Source organism: Pongo pygmaeus, chromosome 22, assembly GCF_028885625.2.
Source record: "Pongo pygmaeus isolate AG05252 chromosome 22, NHGRI_mPonPyg2-v2.0_pri, whole genome shotgun sequence".
NCBI classification, from domain to species: domain Eukaryota; kingdom Metazoa; phylum Chordata; class Mammalia; order Primates; family Hominidae; genus Pongo; species Pongo pygmaeus.
Genome location: NC_072395.2, coordinates 25,750,625 through 25,776,230, shown reverse-complemented (window position 1 = coordinate 25,776,230; position 25,606 = coordinate 25,750,625). Strand labels below are relative to the sequence as shown.

Sequence of the window (25,606 nt, the reverse complement as noted above, 5' to 3'; positions counted from 1 at the left end):
GGGGAACATCACACACCAGGGCCTGTTGTGGGATGCGGGGAGAGGGGAGGGCAAGCATTAGGAGATATACCTAATGTTAAATGATGAGTTAATGGGTGCAGCACACCAATATGACACATGTATACATATGTAACTAACCTGCACGTTGTGCACATGTACCTAAAACTTGTACCCTAAAACTTAAAGTATGATTAAAAGAAAAGAAAATCACTCTTTACATATTTTCAAACAACACATTGGTAAACATGTAATGCTGCTTTTTTCAGCATCTCTGAGTGAATAGCCAGTCTTTCATATACACATTGACAGAGAAATCTCTCAATGAACTTAGAAATTCAGAAATTAGTAAGTATGGAAACTTAGTTGCATAGAGAAAAACAGTAGATAACATAGATAGCTGATAAGAGAAGATTTTGTGCAATTACTGTGAGATATTCTTTTTTTCTTTTATTATTATTATTATTATTATTATTATACTTTAGGTTTTATGGTACATGTGCGCAATGTGCAGGTAAGTTACATATGTATACATGTGCCATGCTGGTGCGCTGCACCCACCAACTCATCATCTAGCATTAGGTATATCTCCCAATGCTATCCCTCCCCCCTCCCCCGACCCCACAACAGTCCCCGAAGTGTGATGTTCCCCTTCCTGTGTCCATGTGTTCTCATTGTTCAATTCCCACCTATGAGTGAGAATATGCGGTGTTTGGTTTTTTGTTCTTGCGATAGTTTACTGAGAATGATGATTTCCAATTTCATCCATGTCCCTACAAAGGACATGAACTCATCATTTTTTATGGCTGCATAGTATTCCATGGTGTATATGTGCCACATTTTCTTAATCCAGTCTATCATTGTTGGACATTTGGGTTGGTTCCAAGTCTTTGCTATTGTGAATAATGCTGCAATAAACATACGTGTGCATGTGTCTTTATAGCAGCATGATTTATAGTCCTTTGGATATATACCCAGTAATGGGATGGCTGGGTCGAATGGAATTTCTAGGCATTAGCATTCAGGACATAGGCATGGGCAAGGACTTCATGTCTAAAACACCAAAAGCAATGGCAACAAAAGCCAAAATTGACAAATGGGATCTAATTAAACTAAAGAGCTTCTGCACAGCAAAGGAAACTACCATCAGAGTGAACAGGCAACCTACAAAATGGGAGAAAATTTTCGCAACCTACTCATCTGACAAAGGGCTAATATCCAGAATCTACAGTGAACTCCAACAAATTTACAAGAAAAAAACAAACAACCCCATCAAAAAGTGGGCGAAGGACATGAACAGACACTTCTCAAAAGAAGACATTTATGCAGCCAAAAAACACATGAAAAAATGCTCACCATCACTGGCCATCAGAGAAATGCAAATCAAAACCACAATGAGATACCATCTCACACCAGTTAGAATGGCAATCATTAAAAAGTCAGGAAACAACAGGTGCTGGAGAGGATGTGGAGAAATAGGAACACTTTTACACTGTTGGTGGGACCGTAAACTAGTTCAACCCTTGTGGAAGTCAGTGTGGCGATTCCTCAGGGATCTAGTACTGTGAGATATTCTTAGAAATTGACTTTTAAAATTTGAATTTATGGTAAGGCATTTTAAACTTTAATCTGGAACAAATTTAAAATTTCTGAATAGAGAAATTTCTGATGACTCAGGGATAGTAAAAATGGGTGGGGATAATGTTTCAAATCAAGGAAGGAACCTCATTTTATTCTGAACGTGTTAGTTTTGACTGTTTTCACCCTGAAACTTTCACTACTAAATATATTTGAAAGCAAGTCTTTTTTCCTCATTTAACATTTATTTCATACACAGAGAATAATACTGTGGGTCTGGGATTCAGATTTTCAAATGAAGCATGGACTCTGAGTGGCCCCTTGTCCTTGTGAAAGTGCACTGGTCTAGAGAACGGCAGTTGGACCCGAGAGTGTGGCACGTGTTCCTGTGTTCATTTGAATATTCCGTGATGACCTGTCACGGAGATCATGTGATGATGTATATCCTGCCCTCCATCCCAACTGCCACCATGTTTCAACTGCCACCAGATTTCAACTGCCACCTGGGTGACTGCTGGTAAAGATGGGAGGTGGCCTTTGCTGCTTTCCATCTTCTCACTGCAGTTTCTTCACATGGGCCACTTGTACTTAAAATGTCTTCTAAATTTATGTTTTTTACTTCCCCAGCTCCAATTGGTCTACAGATTTACAAATTTGTTTTGTAGTTTTATGACTCAATTTGTATTTTTGATCCTATGAAGTTTTTGCCTCAAATATTTTTCTCTGTTTATAAAAGTGTACTGTTTCCTAGGCCAGTTTTGTACACACTCTTCTATAGAATAGATCCAGAAGAAACACAACAATACTGCCTTCATCATATCAGGAGATCCTGATACCAAATACGGTAAGAGACATTCCATGAAAGGGGGATTACAGGCCAAAGTCTTCTGAATAGAGATGTGAAAATCTTAAATCAGATATTGGAACAGCTTAAATCCAGAGTTTTTTTAAGAAAATAAGCAGATTTTCTGATGGGAAACATAATAGCCTAGTTAAGAGGTTTTGAGGGATTGTTTTAAATTAAAGACATTTTTAAAAGATAAATACAATCAAGTGGATATAAAAAGTTACAAAATAGAAAAAATCATTAGAGGTTATAAAAGGTTTATGAAAATCTTACTTTGTAGTCAAAATTGACTGGGGTAAGATAGATTTATTTACAAGGTCTTATTAAAATTAGCTACAATATTAAAAATACACTAATACCAAACTAAAATTTTGGTTTAAAAAATAAGCTTTTCTTAAGATATTAATTTGTTCTCAATGAAATTACAAGAGGTAATAATTTTTCATTCTGAAATCTATTATTTTTTAAACTTCTCAGATTTATACCTCAGAAGTTCGACTTTTACTGTGTCTCTTTACATGTAATTTACAGGTCCCATATTATTGCCTTCTGTTTCTTTTCTCCTGTAAAAGGTGCATCTTTTCCAGGCTGGGATGATAATTCTCTCCTTCAAATTTTTATCAGCTCCTTTAACTCCGCCCCCCCACCTCCCGCCCACCGCAGGTCCTAATTCTGCTGCTGTAATACTAAAATGCTTATTTTTAAAGGTCTAAAATACTAATGTTTGTCTCAGATGCAACACGATTTTGTACTCTTGGCTTTTTGATATGTCTTAATTGTTTCAGGTGACCAGGAAACCTCCCATGCTGTTCGTTAGAGCCAGGTACCCGCCTGCTCAAGTTACTAGCTCTTCTGTTTACATTCCTTCTATAGTACAATATTCACTCATGACTGAACATATGCTGTGTCTTGTTAAATTCGAGTGCCCTTCTCATCAGGTGTGACTTTGAAGTTATTCAATAAACTTCATTTAGACACTGCCCACTCTCAGGCAGGCCTTAGTTCAGCCTGCTCAGATCAGTAGTCAGAAGACAGTGGGGGTCACAGATTTAATTCCTTAAATCACTTAAGCACCAGCCTTGATGGCCACATTTCAGTTAACTTCCACACTCAGAAGAGGGAACTGAGGCACAGAAGGGTCTATAGAACTTCTCAGGTTCATGTAGCTTCCAAATAAGGACTTGAGCCCAGACCTTTGTGCACCAGGCCCCGTGCTCTTGATCACTCCCATCTGCCACCTTTCTACCTTGTCTCATCTCAGTGTAGGGATTTGCCTACACAGTCGGCCTGCACAGTTTTAAGTGCAACCCACAGTGCAAGTTCTTCCTAACACCCAACTCAGATTCAGGAGGCTTATTTGTGCAGATGGTGAACAGGGGACAACGGTTCAAACATTGAACTTAGTGGTCCCCAGCCTTTTTGACACTAGCGACTGTTTTCATGGAAGATAATTTTTCAATGGACTGGGATGGGGTGGAAGGATGCTTTCAGGATGAACCTAGCACATTTATTGTGCACTTTATTTCTATTATTATTACATTGTAATATATAATGAAATAATTATACAACTCTTATAGGAGGGCAAACCCTACTGTGAGCTGCACAGGCCAGGGATCTAGGCCACATGCACTTTATGAGAATCTAATGCCATGGCTAATCTGACAGGAGGTGGAGCTCAGACGGTGATGCGAGTGATGGGAGCAGCTAGAAATACAGATGAAGCTTTGCTCTCAGCCACTGCTCAAGCCTGGTTCCTAACAGGCCACACACCATCGCTGGCCCAAGGTTTGGGAACCCCTGACTTAACCCATTTCCCATTTAGAAAATAAAAGTGCAGCTCGCTGGCAGCACAGTGTTCTCGGGGAACACAGAAAATGGGTTAAACTGTGAATAAACGATGCCTCATTTCTCTGTGGTCTTCTGCAGCAAGATATCAACAGCTGTCTTTATTTAATCCATTTCCCAAAGTGTAAGATGCAAGATCCTGAGGGCTCCAAAGAATCCACTGTCCATCACAAATCGATGGTCCACCAGCTCAGTTTTAGAGACGTGATGCTCCACTGCAGGCCTCATCCTCAGGTGCACCCTGGCAGTCAGCCATCTGATGGTACTATGGAAATTCAGTTACTCACTCTAGGGAGCAGAAGGATTCCAGATTCTTCAGGGTCCCAAACTTCAGACAACTCTAAAATTGCTACACTATATTCTTCTTTATTTCATGTGTGCCAATTTAAATGTACAAGTCAATCACTAGTGCTACAAATGCAGAAGTAAAGATGTATTTCCACTTCAAGTTTGGTTCACTTTTGATAGTAAAGAACACCTCAATGCAAGGTTTAGATATTAATGCAAGGTTTAGATATAATGTCTAGCTGATTGTTAGACATTAGCTAAAATGGAACTCTTCCTGAGATAGTGTTGCCACATTTTCAAACAAACGGACATCATGTGAAACCTGTAAATTAACCTAAAAATGGAAGTAGTACAGAAAGTTCCCATATACCCTTCCCCCTCAGTATCTTTTTTGTGATCACATCTTACATGAATGTGGTGCATTTGTTATAGTGGTTGAAGCAATAGTGATATCTTCTTCTTAATGAAAGTCTAGAGTTTGCCCTAAGGCTCACCCTGTGTTGTTCAGCCTATGGATTTTGACAAACTCATAATGTCATTTATCACCCAGACAGAAGAGTTTCACACCCAAAACATGACCAGTGCTGAGCCTATTAATCCCTTTCTTCTTTTCCTGGGACCCCTGACTACTATTGATCATTTATTTTATTGCCTCTATAGATTTTCTTTCCCAAAATTCTATAGAATTGGAATCATAAAGTATGCAGTCACTTAGGACTAACTGATTTCACTTAGCAACATACATGCAAGATTTCATATCTTTTTGTAGCGTAACGGCGTACTAATTTTTATCAGTGAATCATATTCCATTGGGTCCATGTAATGGTGTGGGTTGGTGCACTCGCCTCCTGAAGAGCATCTCAGCTGCTTCCAGTTCAGGCAATTAGGAATACAGCTGCCCTCATTCTTGTGCAGATTTTGCAATGGGTGTAATTTTAAAATTTAACTGGGTAAATGTTTAGAATTTTAATCAGTTTTTTTGTATAATAACACTGTGTTTTCCTTTGTAAGAATTAGGTAGAATTCAGTAAAATCTACTGGGCATTTTTAAAAAAGTTATTGTTGATTTAATTTCTATAATGGATATAAGCCTGCTCAGATTATCTGAGTCTCCTTTGGGTAGTTATGGTTTCTGCCTTTGAAGGAATTTTGCTGTCAGATTTGTGAGAATAGATTTATTCTAAGTATTCCTTTATTATCTTCTTCATATTCACGGGATCAGCAGGAATGATTCCTCTTTTTATTTATATTATTTATAAATTGTGTCTTCTATCTTTTCTCTGTGGTTAGCCTGGCTGGAAGTTTATCAATTCTGTTTATCTTTTCTAAGAAGCAGCTTTTGGTTTTGTTTAGTTCTCTGTTTACTTTATTATTTCTATTATAATGAATTTTTTTTTCTATGTTAATGTTGGGTTTACATTACACTATACTTTGTTCTCTAGTTTCGCAAGGTGGAAGGTAAGAAAACTGAATTAAGATTGTTTTTAGTTTCTAGATAGCATTGTGAATGGAACTGATGTCACAGAAGTGTGCATTTAATAATCAAAATAATATGTATTGTGTATTTTTCACCACAATAATGATTTAAAATCCAGTAATATAGATGGTAAGTGCAGAAGGAACATATGTAGATTCAGGAACATTAAACATTGTAACTTTTTTTAAAAAGAGGATATTTACCAGGCCTCTTTCTGTGGGGAGACCCTGTCCTGGAGTGATGCCGTGCATTTGTGTGCTGCCTGGGTGAACACTGCCTACTTCACAGTGATGAGGGTGGCTTAGCCAGAGACCCGAGGCTCTGTCCCCCAGGGCTCTCCTGATGGTCTCCTTTGCCTTCCTTCACCACCAAGGAGGGTGGCCCAGCAGCAGCTCAGCCTGTGCTCTCACCCATCTCCTCCACACACGCCAGTCCTTGTCCTCAGCACCCAAGGTTGCCAGAGGTCCTTCAACAGCTCCCGTGGCTGACAGTGACTCTACGTTTCCTAGATTTCAGGGACCACCTGGCAGGGGAGCGGACCAGAGAGACTTCCTCGGAATAGGCTGTGGCTCTTCACAAGGTAAAGTCTTCTTTCTTTGTCTGAGATGACAATTTTATTTCTTTAGGTTTCTATTTCATTTGAACTAAGATATGCAAATCTTACCATGGACATTGTAGATGAGTTACAGAATTTCTTGGTGGGCAAATGTATGTGAGAGCCCATTACCAAATTGGAACTTGGTCCAGGTGGCACTCATAGATGACAGCTTCAGTGACAAACTGCATGGCAGAGAGCATTTTCCTCAGGAGAAATGTGTTCTTCTTGAAAATAGTGTTGACTGTGCAACCAAAATCGTTTTGAAAATCTTACACAAAACTCTTGGGCCTTTCCACAGGTGTCTTCTATGCTTTATTTGGGAGCCATTGCCTTGAGCGCTATTTCCCAGATGGTTTTCTAATGTCACCAACTGAAGAAAAGACCCATGCACATAGGACACAGCATGATCTGATGCTCACAGCGTTTTCCTTCCTCTCTGAAAACGGACTCAGCGATACTGGCAAGCAGTACTTACTCTGAGATCACCCATTTGCTAAGGAAAAATCTTAGCATTGAGAAAGGTGACACTTTCCTCCCTACTTTTGCTGGAGAGACACTTTGGTTATGAGTTATTTCTAGCATAACACAGTTTATTTCAGAAGTCCAGCTCAATAGCAGACCAAGGCGTGAACAACACATGAAAATTTATGTTGGGAAAATATATATTGTATGTCTGCTTGAACTGTGGGTTCTTGATTAATACAAAACTGGTTAATGAAGGTTGTTACCTTCAGGAAAATGCAAATCTAGTGGAGGGACAAAACTCGCAGAAACAGTATTTCATCATAGCCACCATGAGGCAGTATATTATGAAGCATGTCAGTGATGAATGACTGGCAGGCTGGTCTGTCCTTGAAGCTACACTCTGTTTCTTGCTTCTGTTGCTTCTGCTGTCTCTCTCCTAACATCTGCATATTCCTCCACTTTGTGGTGGAGGAAGCATTAGGACTGATACAGGGGATTTCCAGTGAGTGTATAATTCAGTGCAGAATTGGCAGGAATATATTCCATGGTTAGGAGCTGGAGAAAGTAAGAAATAAAATAGACCTTGAAGAATGGGTAGGATTTTCAAAATCAGAGATAAAGAAGCAAGAAAGAGAATTCACTTTTTCAAGTTTCTAAGCAATCATATATATATATATATATATACACACACACATATATACTTACATGCATAGACATTTTGCTGGTTTCTGTCTTACTAATGTATACTATACTGTGTCTAATCACTCTGAGGGCTGGTATTTCGTGTCTGTTTCAGACACTCAGGAATCATTTGTTCAGCTTGTTCTATATGCTGGAAACTGTTGCAGGGATGGATATATGCAGTCCTTGTCCCAAAGCAGCTTATGACTCCAAGAGCAAGGGATAGAATATGAACATGTGTCTTAGGGTTACTTCTAGGGGTAAGAATGAGTTCTGTGGCCAGATGCCTACAAGAAGTGGGGAGAGGGAAAATGAGATGCAAACTATCCAGGCAGGAGGCATTGCAGTAATCAAAGTGAACTATGAGAGAAGCCTGGGCTGATGTAAAAAAAAATAAGCTTTGTCATAAGTGGAATCATCAGATAAGTCTTAGAAGGCTGTATTGCAGCCACAGTTCTGATTGGCTACCAATCAGAAGAAGAGGGAAAAGAGAATTATTCTTGGCTTGAGTACCTGAGTAAAGGATCTAACCATTCCCAGACAGGTGGCCCACAAGAGAGAAACAGGTTAGAAGGAAATACCATGAGTTGTGTTTTGGTCACGTTAGGTAGAGGACATTTGAATGCAGAGTAAGTCAAACTCTTAGGGCAGGGGAGTCAAGAATGCTCCATTGCAGTGGTGTCAGCAAAACGGCGGGGAAGGCAGCTCTAAGCTCCCATCCTTCCACAGGAATGTTGAATAAACAACCAGACACTGTCAGAACCAACTTTCTCAGAACTGGGAAAATAATCAAAGGTGTACGGCAACCAAAAGAATGCTGGATCAACACAAAGGCAACTTAAAAATGATATGAAAGCTGTGTGGCATTTTTGCTTGTCCCACAAGTCCAGCTTGGTGATAGTCTTGAAGACAGCAGGCTGGATTCCCAGGCTGGGACCCTTATCCCTGGTTCCAGAGAGGAGAGCAGATCTGATTCACAAATGATTGTGCTTGTCTGTTTTAATCTTTCCAGAGGCTGCCTGAACAAGGTATTCATCATCTCTGTTTTATCTGACCCAGAAACCATTCTGCTAGGAAAAACAGTGGGCATTGCTTGAAAACAGTGTTCTGTGGTTGAAAAACCCGCAGTCACCTTGGGCTGGTGGGAATGTAAAATGGCGCCTCTTCTGGATCATCGTTTGGCGATTTCTCAAAAGGTCAAACATAGAATCACTATTTGATCCAACAATTCTACTCCTAGGTATATCCCCCAAAAAATTGAAAACAGGGACGCAAACATACGCTTGTACACTAATGTTTATAGAAAAAATATTCACAATAACCAAAAGGCAGAAACAACCCAAGTGTCCAATAACAGAAGAATTAATAAACAGTGTGATATAAACATAAATGGAATATCTAGCCATGAAAAGGAATTAAGTATTGGTACATACTGCAACATGGATGAATCTTGAAAACATTTTGCTAAATGAAATGTCAGACACAGAACACATCTTGATGCTTTCACTTGTATTAGGTACCTAGAACAGGCAATTACAGAGATAAAAAGTAAATTATAGCTTGGGGCTGAAGGAAGGGTGAAATTATAAGTTATTGCTTAATGGGTACAGAGTTTTAAGTTGATGAAATATTTTGGAGATAGTTTGTGGCGACGGTTGCAAACCATGTAAATGTCATTAATACCATTGATTTGTGCACTTAAATGGCTGAAATTGCAAATTTTATACACACAACCCTGACATATTGCCAGGATTAAAAAAAAGTAACAAAAATAGTGAAATAAGGAAGAATGATTTCCTAGACAAGCGCAAAAATCCCTTGTAAGATAACTCTTCAAAACCCCTTCCAAAATGATGCAAAATTAAGCTACTTTTACATTTTTAAAAGAAAATGCATGTAATCTTAACATCAAAACCCTTAACTAAAAGTAAGCATTTATGATCGCAGTGTAAATTAGTTCAACCATTGTGGAAGACAGTGTGGCAATTCCTCAAAGAGCTAGAACCAGAAATATCATTTGACCCAGCAATCTCATTACTGGGTATATGCCCAAAGGAATATAAATCCTTCTATTATAAAGATACATGCAGATGTATGTTCATGGCAGAACTATTCACAATAGCAAGACATGGAATCAACCCAAATGCCCATCAGTGACAGAGGAGATAAAGAAAATGTGGTACCTATACACCATGGACTACTGTGCAGCCATTTGCAGGGACATGGATGGCATTGGAAGCCGTTACCCTCAGCAACTAACGCAGTAACAGAAAACCAAACACCGCATGTTGTCACTTATAAGTAGGAACTGAACAATGAGAACACATGGACATATGGGGGGGAACGACACACACTGGGGCCTGTCAGGAGAGGGCGCAAGGGAGAGCATCAGGAAGAATAGCTAATGGATGCCGGGCTTAATACCTAGGTGATGGGATGATCTGTGCAGCAAACCAACCCGGCACACATTGACCTATGTACCCTGCACATCCTGCACATTTGTACCCCTGAACTTAAAAGTTGAAGAAAAAAGGCCGGGCGCGGTGGCTCACGCCTGTAATCCCAGCACTTTGGGAAGCCGAAGCAGGCGGATCACGAGGTCCGGAGATCGAGACCATCCTGGCTAACACGGTGAAACCCCGTCTCTACTAAAAAGAAAAATACCAAAAATTAGCCGGGCTTGGTGGTGGGCGCCTGTAGTCCCAGCTACTCAGGAGGCTGAGGCAGGAGAACTCCGTGAACCCGGGAGGCGGAGCTTGCAGTGAGCCGAGATCTCGCCATTGCACTCCAACCAGGGCGACAGAGTGAGACTCCGTCTGAAAAAAAAAATTGTTTTTGAAGAAAAAAAGTAAGCCTTTAATAAAGCTCTTAAAGAGATATTTTAAAATAAAGGAAATTTTTTTTTCAAACAAAATATGACAATAACAGCAATTTCCCTAATCTCTTTCCTGGGCATCTCTGACCTGAGAGTCCTGTTGAACCCCCAGCTGCTCCCCCAGGCCGCCCCACAGCCCCCTTAACACTCCAGCCTGTCCGTCATGTTCAGAAGGAGCTGCTCAATCAGTCCTGGTGTCTTTCTCAGCCCCTTCCAATTCTCTTTCTCACCTTTGACCTAACCAGCAATTCTGAATCCTGGAATGGGTTGGGTAGAAAGCTGTGCTTGCTCACAAGTTACTGGTTTTGACCCTGTCACAATGTTTGTTCATTATGTAAATGTTCTATGACTGCTTACTTGCTCAATCAGGCTGTCTATAGATAAAGAAAAAGGCCCATCTCCCAGTTCTGATTTGTGTGCAAAACTCCCAATATGGAAACTGGTAACTGCTTACTTAAAGATGAATATACAGCACTGTCATTTATTTTATTATGCAATCTTTATTTTTCTAGAACTTTGAGAAGATAACACATAAGTTCATATCAACATATAATCATTCGGCACAGCTTCCTGGAAGGAATAGTAAGAAAAACATGCTTTGGAGGAAAACTCACCTCAGGACACAAAAATGCATGGCTGTGCATAATAACAATAAAAATGTAATCCCCAAACAAGTCTCAATGTTTATATTGACCTGACCTTTCAGAAAAGACTTAACGTATATAAATGCACACAACATGCAACAAGAGAATTCGGGGAGGAGCAGGGAATGTGGAGAAGAAGACAGCGGGAAAGATCAAATAAAGCCAGGAGTGGAGTTCAAGACAAATGCATATGCTGCCTATTTAAAATGGGTCGAAATTTTGACGCTAAACTTTCTTGCAGAAAACTCTGAAAAGCTGGCATATACATTTATATAATTTGCAAGCTGCAGGACAATGCAGGCTGTGTGCCTAACTCCCTGATGGTAAGATAATGCAGATGTCCCCAGTGATAGGAGGTAGTAAGCCAATTTTGTTTTTGTTTCCTCTCTAACGATGTATTCTGAATGACATTTTCTGCAGTGGCATACTCTTAGGCCCATAGCCAGAGTAATATGCAGTTCCCAGCATGTTAGCTGTGACACCCTCCTTTCCATTCCACTCAGGAGAACATACTAGATTACAGATGAGTGAGAATAATGTTGAATGATTAGCTTTCTAAAGTAATTTCTTAACTCTAACATTAATAAAATTAAGACTCACAGCCGGGTGCAGTGGCTCATGCCTGTAATCCCAGCACTTTGGGAGGTCGAGGCAGGCAGATCACTGGAGGTCGGCAGTCCGAGACCAGCCTGACCAACACGGAGAAACCCTGTCTCTACTAAAAAAAAAAAAAAAAAAAAATTAGCCGGGCATGGTGGCACATGCCTTAAACCCAGCTACTCGGGAGGCTGAGGCAGGAGAATCACTTGAACCCAGGAGGCGGAGGTTGCAGTGAGCCAAGATTGCACCATTGCACTCTAGCCTGGGCAACAAGAGCCAAACTCCATCTCAAAAAAAAAAAAAAAGACAAATTTTGATCCTTCAGCATTAGTAACAGATTACTGCAATATTTTCATATTCCAACATGATGTTTGAGAAGCATAATGTTTGTGAACAGTGTTAAATTATACAAAATCTAGTTATGTACATGGGAGTTATCAGTAAGGATATTTCTCAGTTTTTCTCCAGAATGCATTAAGAAAAAAGTAAATCAATTATTGGCTTCCTTTAGATTGCGTAGAGAAATAAGTACAGTAAATATCTCACTTCCCTCACTTCCTTAACCTTCCCTGCTCCTGCAGGCTGAATATTATTATCTGCTGCTTTACATGGCCTGATAGTATTTGGGTATTAACAATATGATTGTGCACTGCTATTGCCTCAAGAATGGTCTGGCTCTTTGAATGCGTTGGAAATAAACAAACAAACACTCTCTTAAACGTGATACTGTATTTCACCAGCAGAGGGCAAGCTACACTCAGTTGTGCCTTTATGTGACTAATTCTGTACAAAGATTTTGTACACAAGACATAAAGGCCATTTCTTTCTAATTGAAGTAAGTAGCCAGAAATCTAATAATATCTAAAGAGATCTATCAGATTAAGCTTTAATTTGAGTTCATCTTGGTCTCAAGGGGATTGAATTTAGTGGGTGGAACACAGCAACAAGAGGCAGACATGCAAGGACTGGGGTTGGCAGTACCTGGAAATATCTTCTTCCCCCTGGGGAAGAAAAATTTTAAAAGGCTAGAAAGTCACCAGGGCCTCAGCTTAGTGGGCTGACCTTGAAATTTAGCTGGACTTTAGGCAGTAAAATCATGTCCTGGGCCATTGTGGCTGAGGCAAGTAATCAGTGGAAAAACTTGGAACTTGGGGCTGAGAACTGTTAAGAGATGAGATACCCATTTGGTGGGTTGTGGGTCTGAATTCAGGGACAGGCTCAGTAAGTAGGCAATGGGACACCTGTGCAGGAAGCGCCTCTATCCCAACAGCCAAACAGATTAGGGGGATCTTGCTGGGATGAGGCCAATGTCTGCATGAATTCCCCCAGACAGAACAGTCCCTATTCTTTAGTACTGGCTCAGTCATGCACCTTGACCCTAAAGCCAGAGTCTGATGGCCCCACTCAGTCCCTCCAGCCCTGGTCCATGACAGGACACACAAAGCATTCTTGATTCAAGCCTAATGCTCTCCAGCACCTTCGTGGCATGCCCTGTGGGAAATGGACAGATTTTGTAAAACACGCTATCCTCTATTTGCAGCCCTCTAGCTGGACTGTCTTGGTCCCCTTTCTGCACACTGAAGGGGATCTCTGACACTGACACCTGTCGGTACTATGTCTCAACCTGCTGACCCATTGGAAGCTACTTTGGATGACCTCCAAAGTGGGACATTTTATGCTTTCCAAAAAGGGAGAAAATTTACTCAGGAATTGTCCATGTGATTTTCAGCTCCTGAAATACTTCAATGACATAATAAATATTTTCAATGATTAGAGTTATTATGAAAATGTTAATGAACTTTAAAAATCCATCAGTTTGAATTAACAATGTTATTTTAGATTTCTTTTGGTACCATGATGAAATTTTATAATACCATTTTTTTTTTTTTGCTTAACTTAAGGTCTTTACATCTTGTTATATTATTCAAGTTCTCATAATTTTATGAAATTTAGAAATACTTCTCCGATTATGAGTCCTCTCTGTTAGCTAAATTTAATTGTTAGTATAGTATATTCTTTTCCCTTTTTCTTTCTTTCTTTCTTTTTTTTTTTTTGAGACGGAGTTTCGCTCTTGTTGCCCAGGCTGGAGTGTGCAATGGTGCGATCTCGGCTCACTGCAACCTCTGCCCCCCAGGTTCGAGTGATTCTCCTGCTTCAGCCTCCTGAGTAGCTGGGATTACAGGTGTGTGCCACCACGCCCGGCTAATTTTTTGTATTTTTAGTAAAGACAGGGTTTCTCCATGTTGGGCAGGCTGGACTTGAACTCCTCACCTCAGGTGATCCACCTGCCTCGGCCTCCCAAAGTGCTGAGATTACAAGAGTGAGCCATTGTGCCCGGCTTCTTTTCCCTTTTCATACTATGTCGTTAAAGTGAGCCGTAATGGCCACTATAAAGTAGTTCTCATTGAGATACTGCAGGTGCATGTTTTGGTTATAAAATTGTTCTCATATAAATATCACAACTAATATATTAGACCTATGCTGTAAAGGCAAAATTACACACCTTGGCTTTGTTCTTGCCATTAATTAACTTTTTGAAAATATTTTATTACATTCTAGTAGAAAAAAGATTTCTCTCAGGTAGCAGAGCAAATAAATACCATAAGATCTATAGTGTGATCAACATATTCTGTCTTCAATAAATTTGAAATAAAAAAGACATGAAAAGGCATGAAGACAAAAGTCCAAGGTTTATGGATTAAATCATGTATGGCTGCCAATTACAGAAATTGACAGAGACATTTTGTTGCTTGACACTACTTTATAGATTGTGCTAGAAAATGTAGTGGTCAAATTTTAATGTTTTTATGATTGTCATACTGTGATGACTGTGAGAATGAGAATCACAACCTCCAACTACAGGACAGGAGCCATAATTGACAAGGGTTCTATTACATCCCTGCGCTCTGAAATTCATTGCCACCTTTGCAGCAAGACCACTCTACCTATGGGTTGCTCCCAGTCAGTGACTGAGCACAACAAGATACTTAGAGCTGCCCCTGGGAGATGAGGGATTCCTTTGACAGATGACTGGCTCAAGACTCAAACAGCCTTGCCAGACCTTCTTAGACATTGCAGCAATCCGGAATGCTTCCACCCAGCATTCCTTCTATCTTCATTCTCTCCTTCAGTCATGGTGGACATCCATTGTGCTCTGACAGCTCTCCCAGCCCCACTCAGATCCGCCCCCCATTCTTTCTCATGGGCATTTTGCACACTTAATTCTGTTTTGGCATTTGCTTCTCCGAGGACCCAGAGGAAAACACAAATGATCAAGGGTATAGTTTTCAAGTTAGCATGTCTAAATGACTTTAAACCAAACTACATTCTATATCTATCTCTGATAGTATTTTTGTAGTATCTGATAATTATAAAAGTAACACATGTTCATTAGACAAAATATAGAAAACATGTAAGCCTCGCACTTTTTTATGCCAATGTTTTTTATGATCTTGAGTATTCAATAATGGTGGAAATTTATTTGTGTCACAGAAACCTGTCTTACCCTGGCATGTCTTGGGAACCACATTTAAAAGTCAGTTTTCATAAATTATTGGTAAAATAAACTCATACAGCTGTGCTATGCAATTGTGCAATATAAACATACTGTTACGTTTCTTTACATGGAGAAATTTTCATGCCGCCTTACTAAGTTTAAACACTAAAACAGAAAGAAAGCCCAGGAGGATTCACAGCAAAATGCTAACTTTGACATTTTGAGTCGCTACTTTGGAATTTGGGGTGTTTGTGTTTTATTTTCTTGTTTATCTCTGTTGTTTGAATAATAAAGGCAGATATTTCATTGCTATCCTAGGCTTAAGCATCTTCTTTAGGGTAAGTAGATACTCTTATCTTGGGTGCTTCATTCATCTGGAGAACATGGCATGCTTCCTTATCAGTTAAGTCACAAAGTTGACAATTAACTGATATTGATGGTTGACATGTCTTTGACTATGATGTAATACATATTTCAGGGAAAAATGCTTTTCAAAAGTATTTTCAATCAGGAAATATCGTCAGTATTAGCATATATCAGACTATAACAAGAAACAGAAATTTTGTTATCCCATTGCTCTTTTTATGATGCTAAATAAGTAGTCCCCCTAGCAGCCCAGATTTATGTTACCAAAAAATCAGTACACTTTGGTTTGTCAAATTAAAATTCAGAAGACTCGAGGGCCCAGATCTGTCTCTAACTATGTGCGAGAAGTCAGATGAACTTTCACACAGTCTTTCTCCAACAAGCAAGATTATGACTTCTGAGGTCTCATTCAACTGTTTCATTCCATGATTCCAAATAACCATTTTTGCTTTTTGAATTGGTGATAATAGCAGGTAGAAACTTGTGGTAAAAATGGGCCCTTCGGCCAGGTGTGGTGGCTCACACTGTAATCCCAGCACTTTGGGAGGCCAAGGTGGGCAGATTACAAGATCAGGAGTTCAAGACCAGCCTGGCCAACATGGTGAAACCCCGTCTCCACTAAAAATATAAAACTTAGCTGGGCATGGTGGTGCTTTCCTGCAATCCCAGCTACTCAAGAGGCTGAGGCAAGAGAATTGCTTGAACAGGGACCTGGGAGGCAGAGGTTGCAGTGAGCCAAGATTGTGCCACTGTACTCTAGCCTGGGCTACAGAGTGAGACTGTGTCTCAAAAAAAAAAAAAAAAGTGCCCTTCTTTTTCACTCAGGGACTGGTTCCCCCAACAGGAAACACCCTCAAGCTAGTACAAGTCCAGGGGTTTTGTTGTAAGAATAGGATAATTTTATAGGTATCCAAGGAAAGATACCGAAGTATGGTCAGTCTTCCTTGGTTTAGAACTGGAAAGTAAGAGCTAAGACTATTTCTGTAAGTTCTCATGTATCTTAAAAGGAGGCAAGGCAGAGAAGATCTATTGGCAGCTCTGCTATAAATTCTTCAGTTTCTCTAGTTAACCAGTTACATTATTATTAAGTAATAATAGTAATTATTAAGTGTGAGTATTATTGTGATTTATATTATTATTAAGTGTGATTATTATTATTAAGTGTGAGTCATTAAAAAATAGTGGAGGTTGCATAGGCGTTTCCGGCAGTTAAGAAATCAATCATCTATCCATCCATCCATTTAGCTACATACTTTGAGATGCTCAAATCACTCATTTTCCCAGCTGCCAGGAGTGTTGGAAGTGCTGAGAATGTTGTTAGCTGATGACTTACAGATGAAGGGAGGTGGCTTGCCCGAGGTGGTCACCAGTTCCAACTTTAAATGTGTAACAAATACGGGGAGGGAGAAACAATCTTAGGGGTTGAAAGTCAGCATTTCCATACACCAATGGCCCAAGCATTCTGGGGCATAATTGACAACATGGTGAATAATTTTCCTTGCTGAGCATATTCCTTGGCCCAACAATGCTATTTAAAGAAACTTATCCCAAGGCACTAATGAAGGATATGCACAGATGTTTGGCTATTGAGATGTTTATTCAGTATGGTCAGTGAAGAAATAAACTAAGTATCTAAGAGCAAAGGGTTTGTTGAGTAATGCCTACTGTGGAATATAACACAGCTGTTAGAAATGAGGTGGTATCTGCTTTCTTGATATGAAAACTGGTCTCAATAAGGACCGAGTGAAGGAAGCAGGTTATGAAACACATGTATAGTAGGCTCCTAATTTTATTTGTTCAAATCATTTTATAAGTGCATAAGAAACACTTGGAGAATTATATGTCAAAATACTAATAGTGATTACCTCTGTGTAGTGGTGAGTGGAATTAGATAGGATTTTAATTCCTCTTGACATTGTGCGTTTATTGAATGCTTTATAGAGAATACATGCTTACTGTGTTAGCAAAAGGCCAATACATTTTTTTTTTTGAGATGGAATTTCGCTCGTGTTGCCCAGGCTGGAGTGCAATGGCATGATCTCGGCTCACTGCAACCTCCACCTCCCAGGTTCAAGCGATTCTCCTGCCTCAGCCCTCCAAGTAGCTGGGATCACAGGTGCCCACCACCACACCCGGCTAATTTTGTATTTTTGGTAGAGACAGGGTTTCTCCATGTTGGTCAGGCTGGTCTCGAACTCCTGACCTCACTTGAGCTGCCTGCCTCGGCCTCCCAAAGTGCTGAGATTACAGGTGTGAGCCACCGCGCCTGGCTGGCTATTCTTATACTTGAGAGTTGGCCGACTAATGAGTACCTGAGTCCTAATGGGACAAAGTCACTTTCTGCTGCTGCTCAAGACGGTGTTGACAAGAAGCATCACGATCATGAAATGAAAGAATGTCTACCATGGCAGGGCAACCAGGAAACGGGAATCCAGACACTTCTGTCTCTCTTTTATTTATTTTTCTTTGTTATTATTTTAGTTTTTAGAGTTTCTAGCTAAAAACAGAGAAGTCTTTGTAAAACACACACACACACACACACACACACACACACACACACACAAACACATTATAATTTTCCATATGCTACTTCTCTAGATTTTTCAAAAATCCCTTCTCATCACAAAAATCCTTCGGCAGACCGTAAACACGTGAAGATCTTTTAAACATTCATTCCACTAGCTTTCCTCCTTAGAAGCATTATATTTTCGATCACATTTTAAAACACTAACATTGTAACAGAATTCAAATGGAAATAAAACATATTGTAAAAAGATAGGTGTTTTGTTTGAAATCATGGTGTTTATTTTACAATGCATATAATTAGGTCAAATTGTAAAAAGCATTTTTTTCCCCACATAAGAGATTTCATAAAGTATGCACACAGGTTATCCAGAATGCAATAAGCCTTTTCCACCAGTTTTAGTGCACCTTTTGTACCAAAGGGCAAAACTACCACTATGGCTTGTGGTGGCTTAAAAAGAAAAACAAGCATAGCATTAAGACAAATGCTGTAAGATGTGTCTATGAAGAGTCCTGCAGTGAGTTGTTAGGGCAAGGCGCACGTGGCCTTACAAAGGCTGTCCCAGGAAATGCCCGGCCTCATCCTCTGAGGAGGTCTCCGTTTTGGAAAACAGCTCACATTCTTTTCGGGTTTGTTCATTCCTAGATATTCCTAGTTTTACTGTGTGGGAGTGGGCGGCTTTCCCTTTGGTTTTAGGAGATTACTACGTCTGGTGCACCCTGCTGTTTTCTTCTTGTCCCGAATTGTTCTCTGCTGTTCCTGCAGCCTCCCTTCCCACTGCTGGAAAGCAATTTGTAAACATGACTATCAAATCATCTTACCCTTTATGCTGTTCAGGTAATATGAGAATTAAAGCAAGTTTTTTACTATAATATACTAATATCGACAACAATTGTTAACAGCTACCCTATGTCAAGCACTTGTCATGTACCAGGTGACTTGGAAAGTCCTCAGTATGTGATGAAGTTTTTTTTTTTTCCATTATGCAGCCCTTTCTTCCCATTATTTATTTATTTTTTGGCAAATAAGTCATTTTGACCCAAATCCAGCATAAATAGCTTTTCACCAATTCCTAACTTAAGACAACTAAAATTTACAATCATGTGGCAGTATAAATTTTAAAATTACAGTTCGTACACTTTGACAAACAAGGTAGTCTGAAGTACAAAAAAGTAAATTGCCCTTTAGCTGAATTACCTTTTTAAAATAGGCCTGCTAGTTAATCTACCAAAAAAAAAATACAAGTTTCCCGTGTTCTTTAAATTCCTTTTGTAGTTGTCATCTACTAGTAAACAACACATGCAGTTTCCTAAAATTTTTTTTTCCAGTCTATTCATGACATTCAACAGAGCTCTTTATATGGAAATGTTAAAAACAAGAACTTCTAGGAGATTTATTTACTTTTGAATGGGTGTGCTATTTCCCTTTGTTTCAGATATGAGGCACAAACTTCTGAATCTAAGCTCTGTAAGGCATAGTAGAAACTTCCAATTTACAAATAAGGAATTCTCTGGGGGTTAGAACTGCCATGTCATGCAAAAAGGGAAAAATCATCTGTAAACTGGTACACTGCAATGTGTTAAGAGAGTCATGAAATGGCTGCTTGCCTTGGTATGCTGAAGAAAGGTTTCTGTGTTTTATGTTTTTGTTTTTGAATAAGACATGCCCAAGTCACCATAAAACTCACCACAGGCCTCCATTACCTAAGCACCAACAATAGGAGGCCAATGGCACACGCTTATAACGCTTGCAATCACAATATAATATAAAGCATGAATAAACTTTGTTTTTATACAAAACTGGAAAGAATCCCGTCCCGCCCCTAGCCCCTTCAATAAAACCCCAAAGAAACAAAAAAGAAAATCCTTTAGCTTCGATTGACTGGTGTGGCTAAAATTAGGTTTCTATGCATCACTGCTGCTAGGGTGATCAATTTTTTCCTTTCTCAAGAGAAGGGATCTTGTCATGCACCCTACAGGAACAGTGAAGCCACAAACCTCAATTCTGCATAGCAAATTCCATCCCAATTTCATAAAGACAAATATAACAATCTTTCCCTGTTTTGCTCAGCTTCTTCAAGCTTTGAGATCAGGTTTAATTGACTACATCTACTATAGCTCTATTAAATAGAATATCTTGATTCCCTAAAACTGTAACACTTATGATCTTGTGATGAGGTTTTCTCTATACACACTGTAGGCCTTCAAATGTTGTTTAGGTTTTTTTTGTTTTTTTTTTTTTTGCTGCACCAAATTTAAGAACTCCCTTTCAGGCAAGCAGTGGTCTCTAGCTGTTAAAACATTTCCTTAGTGGATCACAATAGCTTCTAAAACTGCCTTTCTAGTAAAGGCATCAGAGAGGTAATACTAAACTGTGCATTTGCCAAATAAGAATATGAATTGTATAAAAGCTCATATTCCAATGCTAGATCAAATGGCAAAATTTCTACAAAGTTGGTTTCCAAGTTTGTATAAAAGCTCCGACTGATTTTATGTATTTTGCTATGAAGTTACCTTTGGGTCTTATAATCAGTATACCTCTACTCAGGAATGTGCAAATGATTTTATAGAGCACGACGCTAGTACCGCACTGTAGGACAGTAAGGTTTTTTTTTTCTTCTTTTCTAAATGGAAGGAAAATATCCCTAGTCAGAAATAAACTGACAAATTTACATTCTCCTCTCTTAAAAAAGTAAATAAAATAACATTATTCAAAATGTGAATTAGCCATAGACATACACTTACATAGATACATATCAATACAGCACATTCAATCTGCCAAAAAATGAATGATTACAAAGCCAGTATGGATGCTGCAATATCAAGAGAGATGTATGTACAACGATTAGAGCATTTGTAATTGCACTATACCTACAGGCAGTCTGTTTGTTAAATTACAGGTGCTTTCCGAGTAAGGGAAAAAAAAAGTAAACTGTGTTGTTTGAGGCTGGGAGAATCAATAATGAGAACATCTCACTACTGTTTGGTGGCTTTGGTACTCATCTAACAGGCCATGATTTTTCTCCCTCCCCCTTTGTTGTTCCAAAATAGTGATTTATATGGAAGTTTAGACAAGTGCCAAATACCACTATAGTTAAAATGAGACCAGTATCATGGCCTAATTCTAACGTCCCAGCAGCTTTTAAACAATCATGATTTATTTTCTTAAATCAAATTTCAATTCAAGCTGCTTGACAGAAGCTTGTCAATACATGTGCTGTATTTTTTTGGCATTTGTTGAAAAATTGCACATACAGAATTCCAAACATTTCTCCTGGTAGGTTCTCCTGGTAGGTTCCAAACATTTGTATAGAACACAAATACATGTTCTATAGAACACTGAGAGGTTACTTTTGAGTTAAGTCCACAAATCTTCCATAAGTTCAACCTAAATTGGAAATTAAAGGTGTCAGAATAATACTATCAACCAATGTTCCTGGCAGACTTAATTGAACTTAAAGAACCATTGAGAGTAAAACTCGTTTCAAATAAAGAGACATAAACAGATTTCCTGTTAAACCACACAGGATACTTTTTACATTGCCGGTTTGGACACTGAACATGGGACGTGAACGCTAACAATGTCATCTTAAGGACAAAGAAAAGAATGGACCGTGAGAATCAAATTTACAGTTACAACTGTTTGGCAATTGGCATTTCTGGTTCATTCTCAGCCAGTCATTTTAGGCTTCACAGTCTTACTCTCTTACATTTTAAGATACCAGCTTTTATTTTTTAAGTTCTTATTTTATTTGACAAAAAGCCAGCTTTGGCAACACATACCCATAATAAAAGTCATTTTAAAATTGTGGCCCAAACACTAAGGAAAAAAAAGAAAGGAAAAGCTTAAACAACAACAACAAAAAATTAAGAACAACCTATAAGAAGGTTCTGGGTAGCAGCCATTAGGGTAATGTAGTGTGTGTTGGCATCTTTTTTGGCATCTGCAATTGAAAGAGAGGGTAAGAAAAAGAAGCAAAGAAGGGAGGAAAGACAATGGCACGTGGCATTTCAAAAGAAAGGACTCCTGCGTGTCTTTGATCCTGCCTTCTGCATATTTCTCTGAGCAATCAAGCTATGGCTGAAGGTAAACATCTAAAAGAAATGACACTTAACTGTTAGAAGGGCACCCATTGTCCCAGTCCAAAGTGAGACAAGACAGTATATTCTATTAAAAAATAAACTATGTGTGTATCCAGAGCAACACATTTAAAACCATAGTATTAATACATATAATCCTTCAGCAAAAACTACAAACTTAAATTAAGCCGATGATGGCTTAAATCGAACGATGTGTCCTGACTGTATCATTTGAGAGAAAAACTTGACCAAGAATGGAACTAGGATGAAGGCCATTGTAACCTGGGAAAAAAATCAGGAGGGAGGTATGAATTAAGAGGAAAAAAAAAAAGGGAAATCCGCTTTGTTTTGCTCCATAGAAAAGGAGAGAAAGAGAGAGAGAAAGAAACAAGTCTTATCTTTGTGAGTGCATGACTGAGAATTTAAAATACATTGAGTCACAAGGTTTTGCCTAAAAAAAAGATAGAGAGGAAATGTGCTGGGACCGTACTTCAGCATCCTCTGTTTTTCCTCTGAATAGTTTAAATAAAATCATAATATTTACTACAAACTGTGTGGACGCGCTCACGCAGAGTCCAGGACGGCAATAAATTAGTATTATGCAAATTGTTTTCCACAGAAATACAGTCCCTCTTGTGTATCTTCAATAGCCCACCAGGCAAGGGCAGGGCGGGTGTCTAGGAGGCACAATTAGACCAGATTGTACTCCTTCAGGTTCAACTGGAGGATGGTGTCCTTGACGGCAGCAAAGACAAAGCGGATATTCTCGGTGTCTGTGGCGCATGCGAAGTGGGAGTAGATAATTTTGTCACTGTCTGGGTTCAGGTCCACGAACATCTTCAGAATGAATTCTCGGGCTGCCTGGGCATCTCTCTGGGGTCCATCATATTCTGGGAAGTAGTCGACTAGATGGGAATACATGATTTTCTCCTCTAGAAGATCTTTCTTGTTTAAGAACAGAATAACCGAGGAGTTCTGGAACCAGGGATATGTGATTAATTGTTCTAAAGAGAGCCTTGCTTTCCTCCATTCGGTTCTCATTGTCTGATTCCACGAGAACTTGATCATATTCACTAAGCACTACTAGAAACATGATAGAGGTGACATTTTCAAAGCAGTGTATCCATTTTCTTCTCTCTGACCTTTGGCCCCCTACCTCGAACATTCTGAAAATGACACTTTGTAAGTCAAAGGGGTATTCGATGATCCCTGTGGTGGGGACTCGAACTCTAAGCACATCTTGTTGCGTAGGCAGGGTCAGCTACGTGGTCCAAGTCATTAGGATAGTATTTGATAGAGTCAGATAACTGATATTCTCGTCGTCTATCACAGCATTTCTGGATTCCAGGATCATTCCATAAACTCTTTATTGCATCTACATATGGATTCTCAAAAGCAGACACCTTCTCCACATCAACTTCTCGAACTAATTGTGCATGAGCCTTACTGTGCTCATACTTGTATGGGATCTTGAGTGTGTCCATGGCTCTGATCATGGCCTGCATGGCCGTGATGATGTTCTGATACCCCAGCTTGGTGAAGCCCCTTTTATCTTCATCAGAGTATCCTGACCCATGGATGATTCTCAGCTGCTTGATAAACGTACTCTTGCCACTCTCTCCTGTCCCAAGCAGCAGCAGCTTGAGCTCCCGGCGGACGTCCTGCCTGTCCCTGCGGAGCTGCCGCTCGATCTCGTCGTTGATCCGCCGGGCTTCCTTGGCGTCCTCGCTCAGGCAGCACGCCATGATGGACTCCAGAGTCATTCTTCCAAAGTGCCTCCGCTGCAGCCCCGCCGGCACCGCCTGCTCACAGCGCGCACACACACCCTCCCGCCCTCGCTCTCCCGAGGCAGCGGTGGCTGCCGAGCCCCCACCGCCCGGGCGCGCGTCCGGGACGAGCTCCGGGAACTGCCGCGGGGGCGGCTGCCATGGCCGGGGCCACCAGGTGGGCCGGGGGCGCGATGGAAGCTGATGGTCTGGGCCGACGGGAGAAGCGAGGCGCGGGAGGCGGGCGCGGGAGGCGGGCGCGGGAGGCGGGCGCGGGAGGCGGGCGCGGGAGGCGGGCGCGGGAGGCGGGCGCTGGCTCGGGGTGCGCGTGAGAGAAGGCCGCCGCGCCCGGCCTCGCTCAGATGCCCGCGCCTCGGCCCGCCTCGCCCGCCGAGCCGCCGCCGCCTGCGAGGTCCCCTACGCCGTGCGCCTGGTGGCGAGGGCTCATCCACCAGGGTGTCCCCGCAGCGAGCGGACGCCGACCGCTCCCCGCGCCCGGCGCGCCCGCTTCTCGCCGCCGCCTGACACGGCTCCCGGGCGCCCTCGGCCCTGTCCGCGCCCACCGCACGGCTCGCGCGCAGACACGGTTCCCGGCCCGCCCGGCAACCCTGTGATGAAGTTTTCACATACGTTCATTTCATTGAAACAAAGGTCTCATAGGCACCATTGGCAGGGGCAGGAAACAAGCACACAGGTTATTTGCAGAAGACCACAGAACTGGCAAATGACAGAGCCAGGATTCAATTATAAAATGGGGGATTCTTTTTTAAGAAAAATTAAAATGTCTAAAAACTAAATTGAAAACCTTTGATGAGGAGAAAACCAAGTAAGATAAAAGCTATTTCTAAAACACTTCTGTGATCACATTAGTTGACAGGCATGTACGGGAAGCAGTTGCAATGTGGTCTCTTTTTAGAAGAGCGCTTGGCTTTTGCAGAACTTTCTGATTCTGAAGTGTTGGGTGACCTTTTCTCAGTAGCTGTGGCATCTCTGAGGACTCGGGGATAAAAAAGTGAAGATGTAGACTGGTCTGTCTTGAATGATCTTAGGACATTTTAATAACCAAAAATGGACATTAGAATAATGGGAGTAGGCAAAGTGTGACATCTCAAGCCCAGCATAAGTGTATGCTTTTGGCCAGCGCGGTGGCTCTTGCTATAATCCCAGCACTTTGGGAGGCCAAGACGGGTGGATCACCTGAGGTCAGGAATTCAAGACCAGCCTGACCAACATAGCAAAACCCCGCCTCTACTAAAAATACAAAAATTAGCTGGGGGTGGTGGCGTGTGCCTGTAGTCCCAGCTGCTTGGGAGGCTGAGACAGGAGAAGCACTTGAACCCAGGAGGCAGAGGTTGCAGTGAGCCAAGATAGTGCCACTGCACTCCAGCCTGGGTGAAGGACTGAGACTCCCTCTCAAAAAAAAAAAAAAAAAAAGAAGTGTGCTTTTATGTTGTTTCTTATAACTTAAACCTCCCTGTAC

At 40.6% G+C, this 25,606-nt stretch overlaps 1 long non-coding RNA gene and 1 pseudogene across 2 annotated transcripts; one reads left to right on the top strand and one right to left on the bottom strand.

Moving 5' to 3' along the window:
• Positions 1–2,066: 2,066 nt before the first annotated feature.
• LOC129022348 (uncharacterized) lies at positions 2,067–11,319 on the top strand. 2 transcript variants are annotated; one of them, XR_008496378.1, is made up of 4 exons: positions 2,067–2,419; positions 6,542–6,612; positions 6,929–7,151; positions 11,164–11,319. It is a non-coding gene; the product is annotated as an uncharacterized LOC129022348 (long non-coding RNA). The 2 variants fall into 2 exon arrangements; XR_008496377.1 differs by lacking the exon at positions 11,164–11,319 and having other exon boundaries at positions 6,929–9,530.
• Positions 11,320–22,209: 10,890 nt separating this feature from the next.
• On the bottom strand, positions 22,210–24,360 carry LOC129022347 (guanine nucleotide-binding protein G(q) subunit alpha-like; annotated as a pseudogene).
• Positions 24,361–25,606: the final 1,246 nt, after the last annotated feature.